The sequence below is a fragment of the Anser brachyrhynchus genome, assembly GCF_964034855.1.
Source record: "Anser brachyrhynchus genome assembly, chromosome: 12".
NCBI lineage: Eukaryota > Metazoa > Chordata > Aves > Anseriformes > Anatidae > Anser > Anser brachyrhynchus.
In genome coordinates, this window is record NC_137707.1 from 9,136,120 (window position 1) to 9,163,983 (window position 27,864).

General features: G+C 38.5%; 1 protein-coding gene across 6 annotated transcripts in view; it reads right to left on the minus strand.

The window, feature by feature from the left end:
• Positions 1 to 27,864, minus strand: part of CDH11 (cadherin 11) — a 362,720-nt gene that overhangs the window by 246,901 nt on the left and 87,955 nt on the right. For 4 of the 6 annotated variants that reach the window (XM_080552814.1, XM_080552809.1, XM_080552812.1 and 1 more), the window contains exon 3: positions 24,827 to 24,932. The exons of the other annotated variants lie outside the window; for them this stretch is intronic. The gene's annotated coding sequence lies outside the window, so the exon portion shown is untranslated. The remainder of the gene's footprint in view (positions 1 to 24,826; positions 24,933 to 27,864) is intronic. 6 annotated transcript variants of the gene reach the window in all.

Sequence of the window (27,864 nt, forward strand, 5' to 3'; positions counted from 1 at the left end):
TTCAAAGATGCTTAGACTTAAATACAAAAGGGATCTTTGCTCCTAAAAAAAAAAAAAAAAAAAAAAAGGAAACATAGTACAGCAAACTGTCTTTCAGTCCAGGCATTTTCTGTGTGCAGGAATCCTGAGAAGCCACAGAAAGATCACACGCATCCCAACACAGAGAAAAAGCACTGTGTCTCTTCAAAAGGATGCGGTCTCTCTTCTTCTTGGCAGCAGCCTATGTTCATGAGCAGGACAGAAGTTATTCAGAAGTTATTGAGGGACTGAAGACTCATATTTGATAAGGATCCAGACACTCAGTATGTGCCATTGCTTAAGCAACAGCAGAGGAAAGAATGGCAATCTAAAAAAGGCACTGTCTTAACAAATGCTTAGAAAGAAACATTACACTGCTGAAGAGAACACACAAAAAAATGAAATGCATGAATTATTTAGGTAAATGAACAGTTACTAAAAAGAAACACAAAATGTCAATTAATTCCAGAAGCATTTCTACTCTTTTAGCCACTTTATTTTTAGGCTGCAGCATTGCTTCTTGTATGAAGCAGAAGCCATTTGTCAGTGCAAATAATGTGCGATTAAGTGAGCAGCCCGAAACTGCAGCATGCAACTGTGAAATACAAAGTTTGAATTTAGCAGCATAAACTCCCTCCACTTTTTAACATTCATCAGGCTCTTTTTCTTAATGGTTTCGTCTGTGTTGGTGTATGAGTATATACACAGATGTATATTTTTTTCATTGACTCACAATGACTGAAGAGAACTCTCTACGACCTATGCACATGTAATAGGCACAGCTTGGACCAGAAAACAGTGACTTACGGGTCTGTTAACATATACCTTCCTCAGTAAAGATGAAAACATTAACGACGAGGCCAAACAAAAATCCTGTGCCAGCCTAGCACGTGCCAGTAGTTTAGAAGGAACGTAGCAAAAATCCCACTGAGCTACTGCACAAAAAATCCAGCAACTTCAAACGAGTTTCTGTATGTCCTGAGTCACACAGTACTATGCATTACCTTGCGAGGACTATAACCAAGATGAAAGAAAAGCAATATAGAAGTACTACTGCAGCAATTAAGCCATTTGATGATATACTGCATATCTACAAGTCATGCAACAGGCTGTTTACTATGTATACATGCTTGGAAAAATCCCCAAATTACCAAGACCAAATGTTCTGCTTGCGTAAATTTGTGTAACTTCATGAATTTGTGCGAAGATATCAATACAATCCATTTTTGATTCCTCAGTAAATTAGCTTAAAATGTAGTCTTCAAAGGATGCAGATGACTCGTACGTTCCCTTGGCTGTAAAAATGAGCGATATAGCATATGTGCATGCAAAGCACTTCTCCATGAAAGGGGCTCTTTGTTTTGTGATGATAAAATGATTAATGGTCATGGAACTGTGATGCGGATCACTACCAGTGACTTGGGACATGTTTTAAATCAGTAAGAAAGTTGTTCACACTTTTAACACAATAGTATAAATCAGGGCTGTTTTTCAAAAGCTCTCTTCTAAGCTTGCGTGCATCAGAACTACCCCTGGGACTGCCTAGGCTCTTAAGTTTAACAGCAGCGCTCTATGATTTAGCCTAATAAAATTAGGGTTACAGTCTATTGGGAGATTTGCGTACTATAAACGAACAGAAACAACTACAAATTTCAGCAGAAATTACACACAATTTCCTTTAACCCTATGATAATTACACAGGCAAGTGATAAAACTCGTGCAACAAATAGATGGCATTTTAAGAGTTCATATTTCTCTTAACTATTACACTGAAAAGGTACACTGCTTACCAACTAGTTCTAGGCTCTTGCTGATCTCCACTCATACTTTACCCAATCTCTTCTCCCCTGCTTAAAAATAAAACCCATTTGTAATTGCGATGTAGAAATGAGCAGAAGAAAGACACTGGCAAGCAACAACCCAAGACCCATTTTTCAGCAAGTTTTTAAATGTCGCTAAAAGCTTTCTTAGGGAGGAAAGAGTGGCCCCCCGTCAGCCCCCTGCCTGGCTCCCAGTTCTACAACACCAGCTTTAACTTCTTCAGTTTTCCAAATTATTAATGCAAGGCAAGACTCTACAGCAATTCCACACAGGAGCCTGTCCATAGACGGAAGGATAACCAGCACGTGGCAAGCCCCGAGGACCTGCGCTCCCCGACCTGCAGCAGGAGGTGGGGGTGGATGCAGGCACAGGGATGCTGTCAGTGCAGGCTCCCACCTTGGCAAGAAAGTGAGGAAAAGGCAGAGCTCATGGTTTTACTCAGCATCCACCCGCACCTGGATCTTGAAAGGAAAAAGCCTCAGAGCACAAGATAAGGTGAAACGTGTAAAAAGCACTTTTCTATCAGCAGCCCCGTGTTCTGCTGTAGGAGATTTATCTGGTCTGAAGATTAGACGGCAGGTCTGGAAATCTACCTGCCACGGTTCTGTGTGACACCAGCACGCAGAGCACGGAGCAACTGGTTGGGGTTCTGTCCCAGCCCCAGGGCCCCCAGCTTCACAACCAAAACGTAGTTTTGCTCCTGTAGCAGCCCCAGCTGCTAGCAGAGACCAGCCCTCGTCTTCACACATGCCGCCACCGGAGCACCAGGGCCTCCTCCCAGGCTGAAAGCAGTCACAGAACAATTCCCAGCCTCCGATTACATTAATAACCTACTAGCTGGCTTTGCTCTGAGGAACATAACTCTTCTTTATTGCCTGTAGTTCGGAAAGCTCTTTGGGTCTGGCAGAAGCAAGTATGAGGTCAGACAACCAAGTTTCTATCTGGCTCAGCTATGTGGAAGCTCCTAGCCAGGCTGCTGGTTTGGAGCTATAGCTGCTTACCCCCCTTTACAGCCTTAAGGCCAACCTTGTGAACGTTGCTTTAAGGAGGCATTTGCCGGACTGCAGATGGCAAAGCACTTTTCTTGCAGTACCTTTTCATGTCCTCCTATGGAGATGTTTCTGAGCTAGGAAATATCATGAAACAAAGAACGAGTCCTGCTGTTGATTAAATAGCGGGGATTTAACTAGTAGGAAGTTTGCACATCTGTTTCTTTGTCTCTGCTTTTGCTGCTTGTACTGTTGCAGAGATTATGCACCGTGTGAGTCACATTATAACTTCTAATATTAACAACCTGATTTCCCACATTTGTTTTCTCCAGAAGCACGAATTACAAAAGATTTCTCCTTCCCCCTCACTTTTGAAAGCAATTAAAAACAAACTATTTAACAAATCCCTAACTGCCAAAAAGCGTTCAAATCAGATCTTTTATTTTCCTGGCCTTCTTGCATTTGACTTGGAACGGAAGCAATTGGCTTTTGCTTCTCTCTTCAAAAAGGCACTTCTAACTAACATTTCAATGTATTGAAAACAGCAAAACAAGAAAATTTGTTTTATGGTATGCCTTTAACAAGCAAGATGGATTTCCAAAGATGTATTCCTCCACCAGGTATTGTTTGGATTTATTTCAAACATCATGTTACCAGACTCTAAAAGATAGATGGAGGCATGCTAATATCATTTTTTCCTCATTATTCAAAATAAACATCGATGCAGAGCAGAGGCAGCAAAGAAAAGAGAATGGAAGGGAAGGGGAAAAAATAATCATTCGCTCTCTATTTCTTAATAGCCTGGATAAGATGGATTTGTATGTTTTGGCTTTCGGTAGCAGAAATAGAATTGCTATATAAATGTCACTTGGAGCAGAAAGACCCGACAAGTTGGGGCCCAGCCCCCCACCTCATTCTGATCATTGCCAGAGCCGCCTGCTTCCAAACACGCCTGCAGAATGGTTTCATTGTGAACGGGAAAGGGGCTCACTTTTCCAATGGAAACACTGTTATCTTGCAACAGCTGGTTATAGTTAACTACAGCCATACTTAAAACCTTTAAAGTCTGCTTCTTGTTTAGTCTTGTATGTATGGGAAAGGCTTTGGGGGAGATTTAACCCATTATGGTCCATCAGGACAGCACCAGGCAGTCAAATCAAGAGCTGAAAAAGGCACCGCACTTGAGAGGGCAGGGCGCTAACCAAACCCTGTGAATAAAAACTCTTCCTTTCCATTTGCCTTGCTCAGCAGTTAAAACTAATGAAAGGTTAAAACTTCTGGAGCTAAGTCAGCAGAAGCCTATCCAAAAGCATTTATACAACCCTAAAAAATATACAGTGCAGAGCATTTTGATACCAAACTGTGGGAACTGGAGAAAGAAAAGAGAAATAAGTCATCACCCCCACCCCCGTAAAATAAGAGGCTGGCTTCTCAGGTTTTCCTTCCTTTTGATTTCAAGCTATTCCAGACAAATAACAGTTATTGTTTAGGATGCTTTCATGCTAAAATCCTTTCTCTCTCCTTTTTTTTTTTCCCCTCTTTTGCCAGCAGTACTTCTCTCCTGTTGTTCCTTACAAATCTCAACAGAGAATATCACTCATCAAACTACTCCACACCATTTGGCTGGATTATAAGAACACACAGAAGGAGGTGGGGAAGGCTTACTGTAATTAAAATGTGCTGCCAGTAATGGGACACAACAAAGGGAACCAGGAAAGAAGAAATGCTTACATGCTCACAGCTGTATCTGCAAGTTTAACTGACACTGTGAATGCTTCATACACCTAATTGCCACAAACAAGTCATGTGCTTTTCAGCAGGGTTGAGCACAGCTAAGACAGTGAATTTTTCCATGACCCTAATTCAGGGTTAGAAGACCCAGTGTTCTTTGTGGTATTTCACACAGCGCAAGCTGCTCAGTAAGTATTCAGCATGTCTAACTTCAGCCTTTAGCAGCTTCTGGCAAGTTTCGGGAATGACACATGACACTTGATGACTCTGCTTCCAGCACAACCTCTACAATTACATACAGATGGGAAGGAACAAGAGGTTTAGCATGATTTCGTTGTTTCCATGCCACCTCTTTCCATATTCATAAGTTACACTTTTCAAATGATGTATTTTTATCAAGGAGACCTTGTGTGGCATGATATGCCTAGGAATTTAAGCACATTCCTTTTACTGTAATAATTTACAAATGATTTTGAGCACGCAGTTAAAAACAAAAAGCAAGCTACATTTGTTAAGCTTACAGACTCTCAGATTAAAAAGGAGAACTCTCGGATTAAGTCTAGCAGTTTTATTTCTAATTCTCTAATTACAATGTTCAACCAATCTATGATGTTCTTAAGTAGCCCCTCCCCACTACAGCTGTCAGGCAAAGTGGCACAGATCATTTTGATTAGTTTAGACCAAGCTTCTAGGTTATACTCTTGCTTTGCTCTTTAGAAAAGCATTGTGCTACAATTAGCGAGGTTTATGAGCTGACCTTGTCATTGTTTTTCAGGTTCAAAGCTATCTTGGGCCATTTTGAATCACACGCTCCCGGAGAATTATTTAACGGATCACTGAACCGCTCTGAACACTTAAAAGCCCTCTTTTTGTTGTTTGAAAGTCTTCTTTTGGCAACCTGGGACTTGCGAAGAATAAAATTCTCAGGTTATAAGATTTTTAGAACCAACTAAGCTGCGAGCAGACCGGCTGCACGTACCCATCGCACCGCAGTGGTGAGAACGCCGAGGATGTAAGACACCATACAGTAGACTGCCGAGCTGACGTGAACTGTAGCATCCCAGCCATCTGCTCAACAAGTATGTTACACTTTGTGTTGCCAAAATAATCCTAAGTGGGATACGTATGCCTCTAGAAGTGAAGTGTGATGCAAAAGAGTACTGAGCTCTTCAACTTTCCGGTGTCTTTAGTTGTAGCTGAGCACACTTTAAGCTCAAACCCCAAATTTTAAAATGAGATTTTTCACTATTTACCCTTTTTGGCAATAGAAATTCTCAAGGCACAAAAACGCATGTGCACTTTTGAGCCACCTCTAGGCAGGGAGAGAAATTTGTTTTTCCTGGAAGTTGAAACAGTACCACAACCTGGTATCAGGTGCCCAGTGCTGATTATCATTGATGCATAACATAGAGAAACATGTATTAACACATGCAAACAACTTTTGCCTTCAGAACGGATTTTTTACTTTGTATGTCATCACTAAAAACCATGGCAGAAATGGCTGAACAAAAGTAGCAATCTCTTCAATCCAAAACACAACTCTGACCACAGGAAAGCTACCTGGGCAATTGCAGAGTTATGAATTATAACCAACCAAACAGACCTTCCTTTCTTTCCTACATTGCTTTGTTCTTGGGTTGCCCTAATTCAGGAGTCCCTTTCTGTTCTACTGTTTCCTTGATTTGGTATCAACTGAAATTCTTCTAGATAAAGGAATTAGGGACTTTCTTCAATACTTGTGCAAAGCTGAAGAAAGTGACTTCATATCCAAGAATCAACACCCACTAACACTTAAACAGCTAAGTCAAGAGAATAGCACAAGTAAGCCAAGACTATGCTAGACCATGGACTATTAAAGCTAAGGATAAAAAGCACAGCAGATTTTTTTTTTTGTAAAATAATGATTGCATTAGACAGAGATGAACTTTTTCTGAGTACAATGAGAACAAATTGAAGAACTGGCCTTCTGCATGACAATGTGCTGAAATACATCACAAACCCAGAGTGCATGCAACTGAATTGTTCCCAGAAGATAATAGGAAGGCTGCAAGACAGAGGTTTTCCTTTGGTTTTACTTGGAGTACTCAGATGCCAGGCTGCCCAGCTGGCAAGTTCAACTACCAATTTATTTTCATGAGGCTTCATACACTAAGGACACATACAATCAATTAATTGCAGGTCTGGATGTTCTCTGAAGTCAATGGAAAGGTATCTGCTGACTTGGCTGAGTTTTTCAACTGATCCTTAAATTCCACTGCTTTGGAAAACAAATGCTGTTTATAAGGCAGGACACATTTTTAGTTTATAAATGCCGTTTTCGTAACTACATAATTTTTTAACATATACACAGAAAAAAGATGCAAAATAATGTTGCATTTGAAACATGACGTGCATTTTTAGAAAGCATTTCATACTGTGGTTAATGAAATTAGACTCCAACTTTTTGCACTGTAAATGTGCCAAATGAGCACGCTCTGTTTTACTTCACATACACAAATCAGACCAACCCAGCTTCTTCAACATTTGTAGAATGGTTATACATATTTGAAAAAAGTTGCTGCACGTAGAAGAAACTGACAGTAATCTCCACAGTCAGCAGGTTACATGATAATGTCCAGAGAACTGTTCTTACAATCCTGCAATGCAAAGTTTATAGACAGCTTGAAATCAAAATTGAAAGTGTGCCTGAGACAATGTCAGAAGGAATTTCACTATGAAGCCAGCACAGAGGAGCGGAGGCTAGGAGCTATTTACTAGGCAAGGAAAACTTTTTTTTTGCCAATTTAAGTAAACTAAATCACTCACATTATTTATGTGATAAGCCACTTTTTTTCTTTTTTTTTAACCTGTTGCATCAGTGAATATCCAAGGCAGGTATAATGACATTAACATAGATTTAAACCAGGCTTACACTAACGTATCTGTAAGAAGAAAAACAGTTCAAAGTGTTTGCTGATTAACTGCCTCTCTACTCACTCACGCATCTTTTTTGTTTCTCCTTAATCACAGAGTGATGTGGGTTGGAAAAACGTAGGTTGCATCATTCTCTACCACACACAAAGAGCCTGAAGAGCCTGAAACATTTTTAAGACACACATAAAAGATTTTTGCAGTGCTTAAAGCAGATGGCATTTGAAACCAGGAAGACAAATTATATCATTCGGAAATAATACATTAATTACTAATTAGATTAAGACTTACATTTTGGAAAAACTTACGGTAACATCATAAGACGTAATCACAATCTTCCCTTCCACATAAGGAATTAAGTGCATTACTCTCCAATCACTGAAAATAAATTTTGCAATAAACTTCAAGGAAAAAAGCTGTCAGAGCTCTAGGGCTGCGGCAAGGGTGCCTGCAGCGGCCAGCTGTTAACTGCTTGGAGCACTCTAAAGGAACGGTGACAATCTCTAGGGATGACCAAGAACAGAGAGTGGCCTTGCAGACATCCCAGTTCCAGAGAGAGGAAGGCCAATTCAGGAGGAAAAGAGAATAGGGAACAGTTACCTTTCATGCGCAGCTGGGAATAAAGATGATAACAGTAAATACCTGATCTACAGGTAAGTATGATCAACAGCTGGGACAGATCTATGTTTGTGTGACCATATCACAATGCAAGGTCAAAAATCAGTATTTGCAAACAAGGGGCAACACTAAGGGTCTCATAATAGCTTTAAGAGAAAATTTTCTTGCTATTCTAATAAATGGTTATAAAAGCGTGTATTTTTATGGCTAATTTCATCGCTCATCTCATTTGTCTCATACTTCCTTACTGCTGTGAAAGAATTGTATATCCTACTATAAACAGTAGGAAAGATCAATATGGAGTCTGAAAAATCCCAAAAGCTTCACTTCATGTAATACTTCTGTACAAGAATTTTAGCAAGCTGCATCTGAGCTTTTGACAAGATTTTAGCCTGCTTTCATCCTTACATACCGATCTCTATTAGTGGATAATCTGAAAATGTATTGATTGAACCCTTTCACAATACAAACGGGCAGAAGTTGTTATAACAAGGAAAGTGCTTTGAATGGAGATAGCAAGTGTGCTTCGTAAACAACCGAGCTGAAGCCAGGCAGTCACCTTTCTTGAGGATGAAAGTGCCACGTACGATAATGGCAGCAAGCCTCAATCCTGCTTCAGTTCACATGTGCTCCCTCCCCCATAAACCAGTGACATTTATCATCAGCTGAATTTAAACAGCCCTTGTTATCAGACAGTCATAATGCCTTAGAAAGGCTTTCTTTGCTGCTCCACGTTGCCGCCCCCACACACCTCCCAGTTCAGACGTGGAGCTGCTGCACCTCACCAGCAGCCCCACACCTGGCTTGTGCGAGCACTGGCTGTGGCTGGGCATGCTACTTCCCAATTGCTCACACTGAACAAAAAGCCATTTTTCCCTTTACTAACCCAGACTTCTAACAGAATTCATTTAAATTACTTTGTAAAATGTAATCAGCTTGGTAATAGGTCACTTACAGAAATATGATTCTGCTTTCAGGATCTCTTTCCATTATGCTAATGCCAAACTAAGGTCCATGAACATTGTTAGACCACACTTTTATTTCTGCAACGCTGTGCAGTAGGGCGTTAAAGAAAGTGTCAGTTAATACTGTGAATGTGGGGAAGTTATAAAACTAAAAACACACTTTTAATAATATAATAATAATCAAAATGCCGGTCATGACTCTAGACTACAAGGAGTTATTAGAGCAACATCAAACTGTTCACCAAAGCTTTACTTTTTTCTTCTCTCTGCTCCTGGTGGCTTCATTTTTTTTTTTTTTTATTTTTAAATGGACCTGAAATTTCATCTTCAGTTTGCACTTAAGAAATTGAACTTAGTTATACTCCAAGTCTCCAAATAAGTAACACTCAAATTACCAAAAAAAAGTTATCCATTAACTTCAAATTCTCACTGACAAACGTAGTCCATTTCTTCTTCAAATAAACCATTTGCTTAAACTTCCAGTCTATATATCGCAATCTGACAGTGACGCAAGAATTCTGCAAGCATAGGTTGCCTCCTATCCAGGGCTACTTTCAGGAAGATGCAGTTGTTCAGTCAGTTATGTTTATGTCATGGTTACTAACTTAAAACAAAGATATGCACTAGGAAACAACTTCAATTGGGGAAAGCCCACTAATGTTTCTAACATTATTGAATTATCAAGAACTGGGAGACACGCCGACATAAGAAACATGTCTCCAAATTAAATGTGCCTGTTTTGTTCATTATCCACAGGTTTCTGGAGTCCCAAAGAAGGTCAGAATAGCCTAATGAATTGTGATGTATTCTTCTGGGATTTAACTACTCAGAAGTAGTAAAAATATCAATTAATATTTTCAGGGCTGATTGTATGCGCTGTCCCTTTGTTCCCTTACTGGCCTAGAGCAATCTGAAGACAAGATGAAATTCCCAAGTTAGGAAGAGGGATGGAACATATTAATAATAAGGTCAAGATTAGAATAGGAAGAAAGTAGTGCACAGAGAGCTTAAAAAAAAAAAACACACAAATCAACCAGCATTATTTATTGAAGAGAAAAACTGACCACTAAGATAAGGTTACAGAACTCTGATTTGTTGCATATGATGCTGAATTGTAAAGGGGTACACAAAGATTTGAATCTCTTGTAAGTTATCAAGATATCAAGAAATAAAATGATACAGGCAGTCTGTGGCATCTCAAAAATTTCTCTTGGAGATAGAAATGTATTTAAACAGAATGGCACCAGCTCCAGCTGTATCCTGATGTGACATGAAGTGAGAAGTTGAAACAGGAAAAAAAGTAAAAAAGCAAGTCAACTTCACATTTAGTTTGACTGCAACAGTTTCTAAACTAAATGCACATAGAGAGGGGATGAAGCCCTTGGGTAAGTTCAGATTTCAGAGTGAGTATTCCTACTACATCTTATGAAGGAGCTCATCTCCCAGAAGAGAGACCTACCCCAGAAACTTGATAGCCGCCTGCTGTGTCTTCCCAAAGAGTTCTCCAGCATGGAGGTCTTCAGAACATGCCCTCCCTTTCAGCTGCACAATTCAGCAACAAACCAAAACACACAGCACTCAGACAGTCTTTGATGGTCTATTGAGCTGAATGCCTGGAAAACTGCTGCTGTTCAGGTTATATTCTATGACTAAACAGCCCACACATACAACCTACAAGCAACCCTCCCGATCAAGACCAATATTCTGACTTTAGTGCATCAGAAGAACAGGAAAAATGTTGTATGTCACTGTCACCTGCTATACTCCTACCAGCCAGAGCTGATCTTGTCTGCTTTTGTTACTCCAGACTGAGAAAACACTAACTTAGGGGGACACATACACACAAAAAAAAACACTAAACAAAACATCATGTTTTTAAAATAAATTTTAAACTGACATAGCGAACAACAGTGCTGTGTATCGAAAATTGATACAGCGTGCTGTTTTTTTCAGCATCCACAGAATCATAGAAACAATTAATGAATTACACTAACTGCTGAAAAAGACCACACCCTGTGCACTGCAAGTCACTCCTTGCCTGAAAAAAACACCAAGTGATTGTTCTAGGCCAGATGAGGTGGGTGTAACAAGCAGTCCAGTTCCACCCCAGCAGCACGCCAGCTCCTGAGACTTGTGGTCTTATCTGGAACCTGCCTTCTCCCCTTGGAGATAATCAGTCATCTGATTTTGATGGAGTACACAAATGTGTCAGTCTTCTGAAAAAAAAATGAAGTATACCCACAAATGTTTTAGCCTGACTTCTGCAACTTCTCAGGGGTGCTTTCTATATTACACCTGAAGAGACCAGCACTTCTAGGAAGGACATTAAAACTACTTCCCCCCCCCCCGAGATATCATGATCTCTAACAGGGACTCATCCAGGAATGAATCTACTAAACATATAATCAAGGCAATCTCCTATAATAAAATCCCAGAAGACAAGCATGCTAGCCAGACTATTAAAAGTGGATTTTGCTTGGGCTCCCTTTCATAACTGTTGATGTGCTTATATGATAAACTCTTCCTTGTCAACAACACTGAGAACCAATTATAAACACAACCACTAAATATGTTTTTCCCCAATGCTTCATGATTATTTTTTTAAGCTACCCCATAAATTTACAGTTGTCCACGCAGTAAGATGGCAGAACATGCCAAGATGTCCAAGACAAAGTGGCAGAACAGATAGCAGAGACTCAATGTGTTGTTTTTTTTTGAGAAAATTATGAAAACTCTTATTATGTAATTAAAGAATAATTGAAATTACAAAGTTTCAAATAAAGATGCAAAGAGGAGTAAAAGGGAAGCTTTAGGTTAGAAATACTGATTCAAGTTGACAGAAGAATGTTCCTATGCAAGTATTTGAAAAATTTCATGGTACTACATTTCCTGAAGAACATATGGGGGTTTTACAGGTTATTTATTTTAAATGAATTTACTGTTTATAGATATGGTCTGACAGGTTTCTGACAATAGTCCTTCAGCTTAATATACAGTCAATAACAATCTATCTTACCAAAACATATTTTACTCTTCTCTATCCATCCTTCTAGAAATAACTGCAGTCAGATTTTGCTTACACAGAAACTTTTTTGTCCTGAAATCTCTGGAAGCTCTCAACTAATTATCATTTATGTAAGCCTGTCTTTTTTCTGTAAATGATTTACAGATGTGCTCTGATTGTTCTTTAGTACCTGACGTATTTCCTTCCACCCGACCATATTTAATACATTTACATAAAGACATGAAATTATATCAGAAGGAATATGACTCAGCTATCAACCTTGTCACGCACTGTAACACTCAAATTTTTGCTCCATTCTGCATTGGTTAATTATGTGGTTTTTTTTCCTAATGGATGTATTTTGAGACTAATGAACAAAAAAGATATATTTTTCATGCAGCGTGACAGCAATTATCATTAGATCTAACAAACAGTTGTTAACAACAGGACAATTAGAGGTTTATAGGATATGCTGTTTTCAAATGAGTGTCTGTTGTAGCCTTGTATTTAAAAGGTTCCTCACTTCAAAAAACATTGTAGTCATCCTTTAGAATCCATATCATTCCTTACTATCAAAAACATGCAGAGTATAGCGATCCTGTCTTAAGGTAGCATGCAACTTCCTGGCTAACATAGGTAGCCAAAGATCTTGGCAGATGTGACCCTTCAAAACAATGAAAGGCTTAAGAGAAACCATCCTAAAAGCAGATCTGATGGTTGTAGACAGATGTAACTTCAGCCACTGCCTCCTAATGCTGAAGGATCAATTTAATCAGAACTAGGCAAAAAAGTCTCAAAGTCTAAAAAAATACAGGTAGAAGGGAAAAAAAAAAGAAAAAAAAACCACAACTTCTGTAGGCAAGTTGTCTTTGCCATCATAAAGAAACCATTTGTATTCTTATGTACCTTGTATCTACATCCATAAAGCCCAAACGATCATTGCTAAAAACTCAAGTGTTTTTTTCTTGCTGGCACCAGCATCGATGTTGACAGCCTGTGAACTCAAGTTTCCCAAGGTGAGGCTATGGTTGCTACCACGACTTTGGTGGCTTTACCAAGACTGATGTTAGCAGGTCTAAAACCAGTATATAGGCTGTAGCCAAGTCCCTAGATTAGAAACTGCTGAGCAGAACTCAAACATTTCAGACCAGAAAAATGTCTGATTTCAAATTTCATTTAATCCATTCTACAATTCTGATCATCCAAACTACATTTGTTCCAGGCTGCCAGAGATAAGTGTTTTTATACCCAATACCTACGCTTCCAAAACCCAAAACAAAGCCCTACAGCATTTTTTCTTGAAACAGGGAGGAGTGTGTTTCAGAATTAAATCTTTTTTTTTTTTAAACCCAAATCCAAGTCTGTCATCACCACTTCACCTCTGCCAAAAAAGAGGAATACAGTTTCTATAGTGAAAATGATTTCTACAGCACAAACCTCTACTACATTTCGTATAACGGTTCATAGACTCAAGTTTGAAGACATCTAGGTTTAAGTATCCCGTGCTAGGTTGGTGCCACCTTACGTTCAATAATTGCTGTTTTACAGGTACTCATCACTTTGGTGAAAACAGCCATGTTTTGTAATGCCCATTTAACACGCTGCATTTACCAAGGTATCTCCCTGCTTCTTCCTGAAACAAGAAGCCCTGGACTACTATGAAAGAAAATACTCAACACCAGCATTTAAAGTCGGTGGCTTATGTTATGGTAACAACAACCACGGCACACACAGGAGCGAACATCCAGATCCAACAACAGGCACCTAGGAACACGGCTCGCTAATAAGGCCGTGTACCTGTTATTGCCTACACAGCGACTGGAAATAATGTATTCTGAAGTTATACCTACTGTCTTAAATACATATTTATGAAGGAAAGTTAAAAAAATAGTATATCATCAGTTTTTAAGTGGTTTTATACCAATTACTTATCCCATTAACTTCTGGTAATTTGTAACAAGCTGTCATATCATTAACACAAGAAGTCAATAATTGCTGTCACTACATTTTCAACCCTCTGCTCACAACGTTCTCCTACTTCAGCAGGAGACACGATTAATGAAGCTTTCACGCAGGCAGTATATATGCACTTTATCTTTCAGCAAATACTAAGATCACAGTACATGTTAAATTTTCCTTATTTTGCATCCACTATAGAAAGAACCAGGATGTGTATACACAGGAAATTATTTCATTTCGTAGTATAATGGGAAAGGATAATAAGAATCAAGTGCTTGCCAAGATCCTTTTAAATTAGCATTTTCTTCATATATCTGTTTTCTGTCAAAACAAACCTTCCTTCAAAAAAAACAAAGCTAGCTCTCTTCACTGCAGAAATAACCTTCACAATGCAAATCAATTCACTTTTCCAACCTTGCAAACAAATGCTTCCAGAAGCAACAAATACAGCGAGAATCTTATTGCCAGCTTTCCTGCTCCTTGCAGCGAGCTGGAGGCTTCATCTCCTACAACTCTAAATAGCTGGAACAAAACCATCAGAAACAACGCAGCTAGCCAACATTGAGTGCTTTTGAAAGCCAAGGTGGCATTGGTTTTCTAGCTCAAATCACTCAATGGTTACTTTTAAATGAACAGAAAAATTACAAGAGTCAAAGCTTCTTGTTGTTTTACTATCCCAGCAAGAAAGGGAAAGAGATTCAGAGAATTTACAAAAAAAATAGAGAGAGCTAAATAAATACTGAGCTTTTCTCGCTACAGCAGTCTGCTGCTGTTCTTTCAGAAGCTGAATTTATAACAGTCAGAGGCAGTTGAACTGATAGACAGGTCTGTTTTTCATAATGCTGTCGTTACTTTTTTTTTTTTGGGGGGGGGAATATTTTACGTTGTTATGAAATTTAACAGATTCATTGCTCCGATGGAATAATGCACTACTTATAAATTAAAATTCTTATGTTAAATTAATAACCTTGCCATAAACCAACTTATGTCAGTGCTCTGAACAAACTTCAGAACAAGACACTTCAGAGGAAGTACTTTACAGATTATTTTACTCAGACTAAATTCAGAGTCCTTTGTTGCAAAGGATTTAGGTGCAGAAAAAAGAACCAAGTCCATCACTGACATGAACTACGCTGTCAACATGAAGAACAAGGCATACAAATACATCCTCATATACTATACAAACTATCTGAGTACGTTTTTATACAACAGGAAAGGTCAGCTCAAAGCCAACGTAGTTCTAACAATTTCTAGTTGTTAGGTTCCTTCTTCCCTGGGTCATGTAACATTCAAAAACACTTCATACATGCAACGCAGTTATTAAATGCACTTTATGTCCTACCACTGCAGATACCCAATAAAAACAATTTATATTTTAAGTCTAAAAGAGACTCTTATTATGGAGGTGCTTGTTAAATGTAGATGTTTGGAGGAAAACCTGTATTTATACACCTATATTTTGTACCTGGATTGACTGTTCTTTCTTCAGAGACCTTCTACCAAGTTTTCTTTCAAGTTTATAAGAAATTATAATCTTAACTGGTGTAATAAAAAAAAAATAAACACAGAATTAACGGTTCAAAATGTCTAAGAGCCCCAATCGTATGCATACATTTAGAGGGAGAGAACGTGTGCAGATGCATCACAGGATCCTTTCCTAAAGCATGAATTATAGTATCTTCAATTTGAGTATTTCTGGCACAGACTTTTAGAATGTAAATGGGATTTATTTATAAAGTATGTTATTAGACCATTCAAAATACCTATGACACTTCTGCAGTCATATTAATGAAATACTCATGGGACTATGCTTTGTTACATTGATTTCTGCAGAGAAAATCCTACACAAATGCATAACAAATACTTTCTCACACAGAAGAAATACAAAAAAGGAATGCTTATTAAATTCAGAGAGTGTTTTATTCATTTGCTTTCAAAACCATCTTCTGAACATTTGTATTTATATCAGTAATGTTTTATATCCCACTGTGAATAAAATCTGTATGCTATTGTTTATCCAAAGGTAATTTTCAAAAATTTTTGATCATTGTTGCAGGAGCCTTTGAGTAGCCCTGACAAAAGCCTGCTGTAGGGTTGTAGGGATGGCACAGCACACTGGGAGGATGGAAGAATGGCACTGATTCACTGCAAGGTTTAAATTCAACCTCAGACCTTTGTCGAAACTGAGACTTAGCTTTGCTCCTGGACAACAAGCAAAGCATACTTACAGGTCAAAAACTGCTCAGCCTGATTCATCTTGCAAAGCACAGTAGTAAAATGTTCCCTCCCACTAAGATCCATGAAGCAGAGCAGCAAACAGAAAGAGAAGCCCCAGCTGGTCTGCCTACACCCTGGTGCAGGTGGAGGATTTCAAACAACTCTATTTCCAAACAGAAACTGCAGCTTAATCTGATGTTTGAGGCACACACTTACATACAACTATAGAGGAGTGGTTACTGCTGACCACACAGATGTGAGATACAAACAAATGCTCAGCACTGGAGGACACACACAGCACCGTGCGGTATGTTCACACACTGCTTGCCAAAAAAAACGAGCACGCGGTGCTCGCTCGCCGCTTACCATTCTCTAAGCAAAGCACACCGGGCCCTCCAGCTCCTGCTGGCAGCCAGCGTAGCCGTTGCATAAAGCCTCCTTCACAAACTGCAAGTAGACCCGGGTCAGCTGCTGGTCTAAAACTTGCACCCCAGCCAAAATTTGGCCCTGTGTTTTCACAGAGAACTACACATAGAAATGTGTTCATAGCCTGGTTCTCATCATGTTTTCTGATCACCTGTCCCTCGCTCCTGGCCTAAGCTATATATATATATATACACACATATAAATATATATAAAGTAATTTAGAATCACCCACATATCTGATGTGTGTGTGTACATCTGTAGCTATCTGCTTTCTCTCAAACTTTTTCTCTCTCAGGCAAATAAAAAGAAAATAATACGATCTGTCAGGTATTGACTGTGGGTTTTTTAGAAGAAAATTAATAATGAACGTAATTTTAAACAAATTATATCACAATTAGTTAGACAATTTTGATTCCCACAGCAGGTCTCACACATTTACGACCAAGGTCTGCTTTCACACTGGAGGGGGAAGTACCTTCGCCAACATTACCAGCGCTGTGCAGACCACGCGCTGGCTTTCAATTCAAAGTACATGCAAAGAAGTTTGATGCAATGCATGTGTTCAATTTTTAATTTAAAAAATAGCATTTCTAAACTTCTTTTCACTGTCTTCAAGAAGAATAGTACATGAAAAATTCAGTAGGCATGAAAGAAACAGCGAGCATCACGAACTGTTCCCCACCCCACCAGTTCTGTGGGGCTCCCAGCAGCGTTTCATCAAGGGACTGTCTTCATTCTTTGCCAGACGCCCAGGATTAGCATGTCCACCTACGCGTTGCACTTCACACCACAAATGCAGTGCCACAGGATTTTGTTTCGCTTTTTAGGTTTACAAAGCAAAACAGCATTAACCTTTGTACTTGCCAATTATTATAATCTGATATGACATAACCCTCAAACTCAAGCTGCCCGTTTTTCTCCCCCAAACATCCACCACAGCCATACTTTTGAACCCACTTCAGAAGATACTATATTTGTGTGGATGACTTTTTTTTTTTTTTGAAATATAATAACCACAATAACTGTGCCTACGCAAAAAGAAGAAATTACTTTGCCATGTAGAGGTAAAATAGTCATGTCAGAAGTTTGATAGAGAGGAGCGCTTATTTCTGTACACAGGGCACAGCAATAATGAAAGCCTACATTTCCTGTGCAGAATGAGAGCTTCCTTTAATACAACCCAGCTCTAGTTTTTAATAGGAAACTGTAATAGTTGTTAACCTCTAGGTCATCTTACATACATAGATTCCATAAACTACCTTCTAAAATAATAAAATCATGCCTGAACAGGATGCGTACTCAACATATGCAATAGTCTGATATAAAATAACTTCTACTTAGAAAAAGACTTACTTTATTACACTCTGCTATTAATTACTTAATAAATGTAAATACTTAATATTTCACTTTAGGGCAACAAAACTCAAAACCTAAGAGATCATTTGAGAGGGGTGTTTCCTTCCACTTCTTTTGGTGAAATCTACTTATTGAAAGAAACGGATTTGCTTTTTCTTTCCTCTTTATTACTGTTTCCCTTTTAGATATCTCATGCAGGAAGCTTGTGAAAAGTCACAGTATGTGAATTATCTCGAAAAGAGGCTGTCATCTTATATTTATGGAAAAGGAATAAATCTCAAGCTTAAATAGAACTGGAATAATACCTTTCTTTATATTCTTTCAGCGTAGCCTTAACGGCAAACACAAATCATCCCAGTGATATTTTAAAAAATCAGACTGAAATAAAGGTGTATATGGTGCAGTCATTTTATAAGTAGAGAGACTTGCACTGTTCTTTGAAAATGTGATTAATAACTGAGTTCAACAAGTGAGCAAAAAGCCAGTTAAATAAATACAGCTTTCCCTCCAAGTAATACTTGCTCAACTAGAGTATTTACTCTATGTACTGAAGTTGCTATTTTTATGTCCCCAGGGATCGATGTGACCATGACGGGGCAAAGGCACTAGCCTTGTAGCACAAGCACAGCAAGTAGGGGTCCAGAATAATTCAGGACTTGACATCTATTAAGGATGCCCCTTTCTTTATAATGAACATCATATTAAGCACTTCTCCAAGCCTACATCAAAAGGAATCCAATGGGCAGGAACACTGTTTCATTGCTGTCCAGGACAGAACTACATTAAACTTTGTGGAGTCAGTGCCAAAGGACGGACCCTTTACAAGTGTCCATGGCTTTTGAAGAATCAGGGATCTCAGTGCTTCTTCAAGCACTAAAAACTCCAGAACAGGCTGAGTACTGAGCAAGTGACAGCACTATGGATCAGTACTTTGTGCTGCTTTTCCAGAAAAACACTGTTACTGCAGTTTAGTAAGCACAACAATTATAGAGCAAATATTTGTTTTGACACTGCTGTCAGGAACAAATCTTCATCACCAGGAAACCAAAAAGTTACCATATGCAAAACCATACACTATCAGTTATCTGCCCACCAGTGAGGTCTCCCTAGTCCCCAGGGCTGAGCAAGGCCTCTGGGCAGGTCTCCTATCGCTGCTCATTGGGAATAAAATGGAGACAACACAAACCCCCTCATTGATGTCTCTTTTGTAGTGATACTAGCAAGACTTCTGGCCCTTGTAATGCCAGAGCTGTTGCTTCCAAAATAACGTAGCTGTTGCAAATACAAAAGAATTGACAAATAGTCACTAAATGAACTTGATTCAACACTTCATAATCCTATATTAAGGGCTAAACAAAAAAATAAACCAAACACTAATTCTCGAGCGCTGTTTAGTACCACAAGCTCTTTCTGATATACATATAACCAAAAGTCACCTGGTAACTTAAAAAATATGCCATCCTCAAGTCATCCTACAGTAATGGGATTTTACATACAGCACCAATTCTTTAAAATGCCATTTTTAAAGTATTTTCAAGTGAACACTTACTGCCACTTTAAAGATTACACATGGAAGTGTTCTCACTCAGTGATTTCCCATGCACAGAGAGAATTTGCATTGCTTGAGGTGATTTCCACTTTGAAGAACTTTTAAATCACAGAGGAGCTGTCCCTTACAAAGATTTTTACATCTTTGGGTAACTACTTTCCCTTTGAGAGTTCTCTTGTTATTGTGTAATTCCCCTTTTGAAGATTTGCATATTGATGAAGAATCGCCTTTGAAGATTTTCACATTGTTGGGATGGAAGCAACTCTTTGAAAAAATGTTCACATCATGGAAGATCTACCTTCAGAATAGTGTTCATCAACAGGGTATTACCCTCCTGACAAAAAGTTTCATTGCTGTATTAACTCAGCGAAATAACTTTTGTTTTTGCACATAAATCTCTCACTTTGTAAAGCTCTTGGAAAATACATTATAAAAAGCATAGTTCTCTTTGTCTCCAAAAGTTACAACCAGAATTATCAAATAGGAAGCAGAGAGCTGACAAAAACCTTACAAACTTTTACATGCAAAAAAAAGTAACCCATCTCCTTCATGTAACTGCACTGCAAGATGATAAGAAACATCTCATGAGAAAAACAGAAGCCCAACCACCTGTTGGTGTTACATGGGTTAGGAACCAGAGCATTTGTGCTCTGGTCCTTCAGGACATCAGCATCCATCACATCTGTTCAAGTCTGCCTTAAAACTACCAAGTTTTATTTAGACACATGCCTTTTACTTATGCAAACTTATTCTATAACCACCAGATTTTTGCACAAATGCAAGAAAATAATTGATCAGCTTGACTGAATAAATGACACCTGAAACACTGTTTACATGATATTCTATATTTCCAGCTGAGCCTGAGTATCCGCTTCCATGATGAAGAACAGACAGAAGAAACACATTTATCAATTCTTCAAAATTTATCTAATATTCTACACACAGCAGTTAGATTTGCCAGTTAGTTTTACATGCAGGCAAATAGAACATTTCCTCATTTAAGAAACTTAATTTTTCCTTTTAACCGTTGCAGAATTCTGAAGCACTCATTTAAGAAAGCCTAACAAAATTCCCAAGAAACTACAAAAAGATCAATTCTTCCCACAAAGAACATTGTGGTACAATGTGAATGTATTACACAATATAAAGTTAGTGATACTTGAAATAAAGCAAGTCAAAATAGCAACAGGAGAATCCTCTGAAGAATCCTCACATTTCGTGATGTCAGAAAAGCCCAGTTGATGTCAGGGGGTCATAATTTCAAAGCCTTCTAAAAAAAGTTGAGGTTTTCATTACCACAAATTAGGTGCTTGTATCATTAGATGTTGTTCAATGAGAACCTACAAGCAGTTTACCTGTGCTTCCACATCTCCTGAAGCAGCAAAGAGCACTTCAAGGTAATAGAGAAGAAACAACTCCCCTGAGACTTCCTACCGGGTTATTGCCAGAAATTCTTGGAAAAAGCTGTTATATTTCTATAATATCTGACAGGCCAAAGTTTGTTGTTTTTTTTTTTCAAAGGAACAAGATATAAAATTATGAGAACTATTTTTGTAAGTGAGCAATATAATTCCTAGATTTATACGAATTCTACCACTGGCTTTGCGAGTGGGGAGAAGAGATGAGAACATACTAGTGCAGGACTGAAGAAGGGAAGTAGTGTTGGAGGGGGAATTTCTTCAGTAGGAAAAGGTGAGACTGGAAAAGTTTCATCCGTTGGCAGTAGAGAATGAGGATCATGATGTCAACTGTAGCAAATATATTAGGCAGGTTTTTCCACAGTGACTTTCCATAAATCATCATCAGGTGTAAATTAATTGCTGTGGAAAACAACATTATTTTCATATGAGTGGTTATGAGATCACTTTGGTACTGTAAACACAAGCTTTGCAGTCAAATTATAATTTCCTGAAGGCTTCCTATTGCAATGCAAAGGAAGTCATTCTAACAGAGCAAGGGACAGCGAGAGAGTTAGAGAAATGAGCATTAACAATCTCCATTCATTAGCAGGAAGCTGTTAATGGTTTGTGGTGATTAATCATATTAAATAACTATTGACCAGCCACAGTTAAAAACTATTTAGTGTCCTGTTCCAGAAAGCTCTAAGTAGGTACTTCATCTATTCTCAAATGAAACATTTTACTTGTTTTTATGCAGCATATTTGACCATTAAGCCTGGAACCTGAACTTTTTAGTATTATCATGCCAAATGCATGCAAGTTTAGTTAACTACCGTTATTTGAAGACTTTCTCCCCACCACCACCCACAAACTTGACACTTAGCAAATGTCTCTAACATACACCAATGTGTTTCGGTCTTTTTTCCCCTTCCAGTGCAGATTACGAGCTCCCACCATTTCTAATGGAAATACTTCTGAATATCCCCAAATGAAACACCACCACCATCAGTTTCAGCTGGTTTCTCACCAACCATAATTTCTGACAAAATCTAGAGTTTGTAATAAATTAACCTCAAAACAAAGTTAAGCACAAGACTAACTTCTGGAAATATTCCACACAACTCCGGTTTCTCTTACTCAGATCTACCAGCCATATAGATGGCAGATTTCTATGTTTCTAACAACAAAAGTTGTGAAAAAACACTTTTTAAAATAGATTATAGGTAGCTTTGGTCCCAGCAGCTGGTTGAGATGGCAAAATCAACTTAGTTCTTTTATCGTGCTTTCAATCAAACTTTTGTCCCAGTATCATTGTAGGTTGTAGTAGGTCCCCACCACTATACTTTCCTGGGCAAGTAGAGGTGCTGTTGCAGCCCTATGAGCCAATATGATAAAGCTTTTCAAAAAGCAGGGGAGCTGTCATCAGCAAGTTCTGACAATCCCTGGACAAAGTGGGGGGTGGACCACCATCACAAAAAAAAAAGCGTGTGCACATGTGTTTAAAAATAAACAAAAAGACAGGCAGTTCTGACAAGAAAGACTTCAAAAGGCTTCTCACAGTCTTGGGTAATGTAACCAGATCACCATTCCCTGTCCTTTTTCAACCATTTCATACTCTCTTCCTATCAGAGGAGAAAAGCTCTTTTGTACTTGGTCCCCTAACGAAACTTAAACACTCACTTTCTCCCACCCAGTCAAATCCAAACTATTATTGCTAGTTCAGCAACATGTTACATACATCATTCATGGCACTTCTTGTACTTCAGACCAAACCAATCCTTCCAGAAATAGCTTGCTTTTCAATAAACTTCTGTTGCATTGTGACCTCTGAAGATAGTGAGCACATCTCATTTCCCTAAAGTACCACAGCTGTTTCCAGCATTAAATACCAGAGCCTTAAAAATTTACTAGTTCATGCTCTAAACATTACTTCAGTGTTTAAATTGCAATTGCAAAAGCGACTGTCCCCTCACAGAAGATCACGATGAGATCTTACAGCTCTTCATTGCTATTAGTCACCCTTACCTTGGCAGCAGAATGCATCACTTGCATCAGGTGTCAGAGAGCTTTCCATAAGTAAAACTAAAACTTCACACACTCCAGTAATGTTTGCAGTGGTATAGCTGTTCCCCCCCCCCCTTTTTTTTTTTCCTCCTGTTGTTGTAAGACATTACTGTTTCCTAGTTCCAAAACAGGCACTGCACTTCTAAAGTATGTTATGGTTTAGAGCACCCAGCAGCTGATACTGCCCTTAGATGTTACCAGAACATATAAGGTGCTTCATATTTAACAGTAAACATGCAAACACTAGGACAGATTTCACCTTCCCAAAGAAAGGTCCTGATTTCATAAATATTGACAAGAGTCCCTGCTACAGACAGAATGCACTGACTACCCCTGTCCCAACTAATAATATCATCCTCTGCACAAAGCTGAAGCAAGCAACTGGCTTCTGTCATACTATGGTTCAGAAGTACAACAGCACTTCCCACTTCATATTTGGATCCCATCAGGCCATGCATACTGGAGATTTCTATTCTTTTTTTTTTTTTTTAAAAAGCACAACTTCATGATGCCCTTGATACTTTCAGACATCTTTGTATATGCATGTATGATGAGAGATATTATGGATTTATCAGCTCTGTGTTTTGGTTTAGGTATTGTTGAAGAATTTCATGTGTTTCATATGAAAAAAACATGGAAACATTTCATGATCTGTTGTCCTATTTACGTCTGGAAATTTTGTCATAACTTTCATAGCTCAGTGATACGATATTCTGATACTCAGTGCTGTTATGACAGAACCAAAACTTAGGGTGCACTTTCCTTAGTTTTGAGAGAAACATTTTCCAGGAACATTTATTAGGGTCACAGTGAAACTTACAAAGGGATGGTGAATTCGCTGCGAGCAAAATGCCCCACTGCCAAGAATAAGAAAAACTGAGGTTTCTCAGGCTTTTGTCTATCCTGCAACAAGCAAGTGAACTGGTAGTATGCAACATCCTCTATTATAACTATAGAAGTTTGACTATGAGATGCTGACAAGTCTGTAGTATGCTCTGCAGAAACACTTTTCTCCTGAAATTGAAATATCTTTTGGCTCTTTTATTTGACTAAAGAAACCCAAACAACTGTATAAAAGACTTCAGTTCCAACAGATGTTCAAGTGAGCAAGCTGAAACCAAGCAGGAACATTGCAAGGCCTGCCCCTTCACTTGCTAGCAAAAAAAAAAAAGTTCAGTATAAATATATACTTAATTGTTTTCACCTTGCTCCCTTGTCCTTACCCTTTAAGCAATATAATGAAATGCAAGTAATTAAGTATTTACATACCCACCTCCTCTCCACACAACTACAATAACAGGATAAAAGAAATTGTCAGGTATACTTGCATATTCAGCTTTTACAGAGCCTACATACCAGTACAAAATTAAAATATTTGAACTTAAATTTGAATTTTGTGCTCATAATTCACACAAATTATGAGACTTCAGTTTGAGTTTGTTTAGGTGATGGAGAATGGCATCTAACCTTTCAGCCCTCTTATTCTGGGACAAAATCATTCTGAAAAGGTGACCAAAGCAATCAATTGCCTCTTTGCCTAAAAAGAAGGTTATTTACATTACTTGGGACTGAGGCACAGCTTAAGAAACTATTACAGAATGGTATCTTGATTTTAAATTAAATGTCAAACACAGTTATACAGTGGTGAAGTACCCTCGGCTGTCTGGCAAAAGTGTAACATATTGCATGCAAAATATAAGGAGATAAGATAGAAAAAATAAACAACCAAGCAGGAAACCCTAACTGCAGGGGGAACAATTCCAGCATAGGCACAGAGAAATACTGCTACCCTGGCTTACTCTGGCGTACTGCAGCACTGTGGTCTGCCTGGTTCCAGAAGGCCTACACGGACAGGGAGGCAGAGGGGGCCTGCACTCAGGGGAGTTTGCAGGAGGGTGGAAAGACCTACAAACATAAGGAAGAACCTTTGAATTTGTGTTACAAAGCAATTAAATAAAAAAAATAGAAAAAATAATTTGCATATAACACCTACATTTACCCAATCCACTCCAACACCTAAAAATTTTCTGTCACAAATATGCTTCTCTGCAAGTATGAGCATAGTCTTTAGAAGCCAAAATTACGCGATGCCTTTTCACAAAGGTACTGCTGGACTAAGCTCGCTTCCTTTGAGGCAGTCAGATGCTAAACTCCCGCTTAGCCCCTCACCGGCCGGCCTCTGGCCCGTACTGGGTGCCCACAGCAGGGTGCCGGCAGCAGAGGAGCTGCTGAGTGACCGCTGTGAGGAGAGGCCAGCGACTGCCCCAGGCCGGACGCAGCCAGCTCCAGGCAGCCCCGCAACAGACCCACTGCAGGACACAGCTCAGCCCACCTGCAAAGCTGGCAGCAACTCTGTGAAAGAATACTTAAGAAAATACATAAATCATCCCCAAGTCAAGTCTGTTTTGCCAGTGACAGTCCCTGTCTTTATCTTGACGCACAAACTTTTCCCTCTCCTTTCCTCCCCTAGTCAGGCTAAGGAAAGGGAGTGAGAGAGCAGCCGGATGGGCTTCTGGCAGTCAGGCAAGGTCAGCCCACCACACGGACACTGGCAGACATGACACCTAACATCATGTAGCTCACCTGAAATACTATAAACACACAATAGTGTTTTTATATTTCCAGCCAAGTAACCAATTTGCTGGACCACATTACTCTGGTACAATGTAGGTTGTAAAACACCAGAAGATACAGATTTGATACAACAGGCTACAGGCTGGATATATTTGGACTCCAAGTAATGGCCACCATGTTTTGGACACCGACCATGACAGAAACCACAGTTCTTCCATTACCACAGAAAGCTCAGATACCACCTTTGCAGAGCAGGAATTGGCATATTTGGCTCTGTGATGGCATTCAGAGCTTCTACACTTTCTTATTTCTTTTTGTACATATGTACTGATAAGTGATCATGAAAATTCAAACAATATTCAACAGCACATTCTCATGACGGCCTGGCTGTACAATTTATGCTGTCTGAAGATGGCACGTATAATAACTTTATACGAAGATAGTCTTAATAGAAAGTTATACTTAATAGAAAGTGATACTAAAAAAAAGGAAAAAAAATAGTGTCATTCTGCAGTCTTGTTTCAGTGAGTGAAATGGAGGATTTAATCTACACACCAAATAAAAATGAAAGTTTCAGGTGGTCGTGACTGATCTACACAAATATCATAGTCTCAAGAGTCAACAAAGCAGTTTAAATTTTCAAGCATATGGCTTTTACAGCTTCAGTTAATTTAGGCCTTTTTACTATGAAAACATTTAAAACACCTGTCATTTTTAAACTTATGAAGTTATTATCAAGGTCAGCTACCAACAGAATATTGCATATTACTGAAATAATTAGTAACCAATTTTCTCAAAAGGCTTTTTTTTTTTTTTTTAAAGAACTTGACAACAGGTCCTTTAATCTTCATAAACTCTTTTGGAATGACAATTTCATTTCCAAAAGTCAGAGATGACAACCTAATGAAAACTCACCTTTGTCTGACAAATTACTGCTAATGCCATGAAAACATTCAACCAGATGCTGATCTGCTGCTTATTCAACCACTATAGTTTCTAATTAGAATGAATATTTTTATAAGCCTGTGTTATCCGTTTTTCTGAAGGAAAGCTAATAACAGAGCTACTAACTCTTACAATCCTGACTCCACATACATCAAACTGAGAAACAAGATTACAGTGCTAAGAATGCCTTCATTTGGTGCTGTTTCCTGCTCACATCATACGGGTCTATTCTTATTTCTGTGACTGCACTGCCATTGACTTTACTATAATCACTTCTAATCTACTACTATACTTAGTGACACAGAATCTCAACTGTATTGATGTTTGATGAGTACATTTATCTTTCTCTGTTTTCCATGGCTCACATCCGTAGCCATAAATTAACCTCATATAATTTTTACTGTATAATATACTACTTTATCTAATTGAAAGAACTGCATGAATCAGATTTATAAAGTGTATTTCTAGCCATTATAAAACATTATAAAACCATTATCACAGCAGTCTTAAGCTTTTAGAAAATGCTCATAAACAGAAATTTTTCCACAAAACTCCACTAACATTGCAAAACCAGAAGAGAATCTTGTTGATATTCAATGAGATTTGGATGCACTATGGTGCAGGTATTCCAAATGATCTTTAGAGACATATGTATAAAAATTAATATGATATTCAATGTAAATACAATGGAAGAAAGTATTACTAGGTACTAGACTAAAGAGAGCTAAAGTCAACAGCATATTGACTTCCTACTCACCAGAAGGTTTGTTTTCCTACTGTACACCAAGAAGGACAAGTCCTGGAATAGATCCCAAGCACCTTCTGAGAAACATTTAATTGAATAACTACTTCTGATACAATGGAAGAGTATTGTTGATAATAAAGAGATACAGAGAGACACTAAACATGGATATTTGTACAGACCTTCAAGATCTAAAAGCATTATTTTAAAAACTAAACAAAGTATTAAAATCAAGCAAATACATATGAAAGCCAAGCTATCTTCAATCTGAAATGCTGCCAGGAAACCTTTTGAGTTTCTTTTAAGAACATACGATATTCATCCTCTTGGTGAGAGGGAATCATTTCTGTAAGGAAACTGTGAGGCATCAGGTAACACCAGGATTTCAGTACAAAGGATAATGAGAGGCATTGTATAAACATTTCAGCATCAAAATACTTTTAAATTGTTATTGAAGAAACCAGGATAAACTTAATAAAAAAAAAGTCAGCCAGCCCACACTAGCATCCTTTATGCACTGTTTACTTCAAGAGATAAGCACTATCCATTGCAAAAGAACGAACATTAAACCAATGC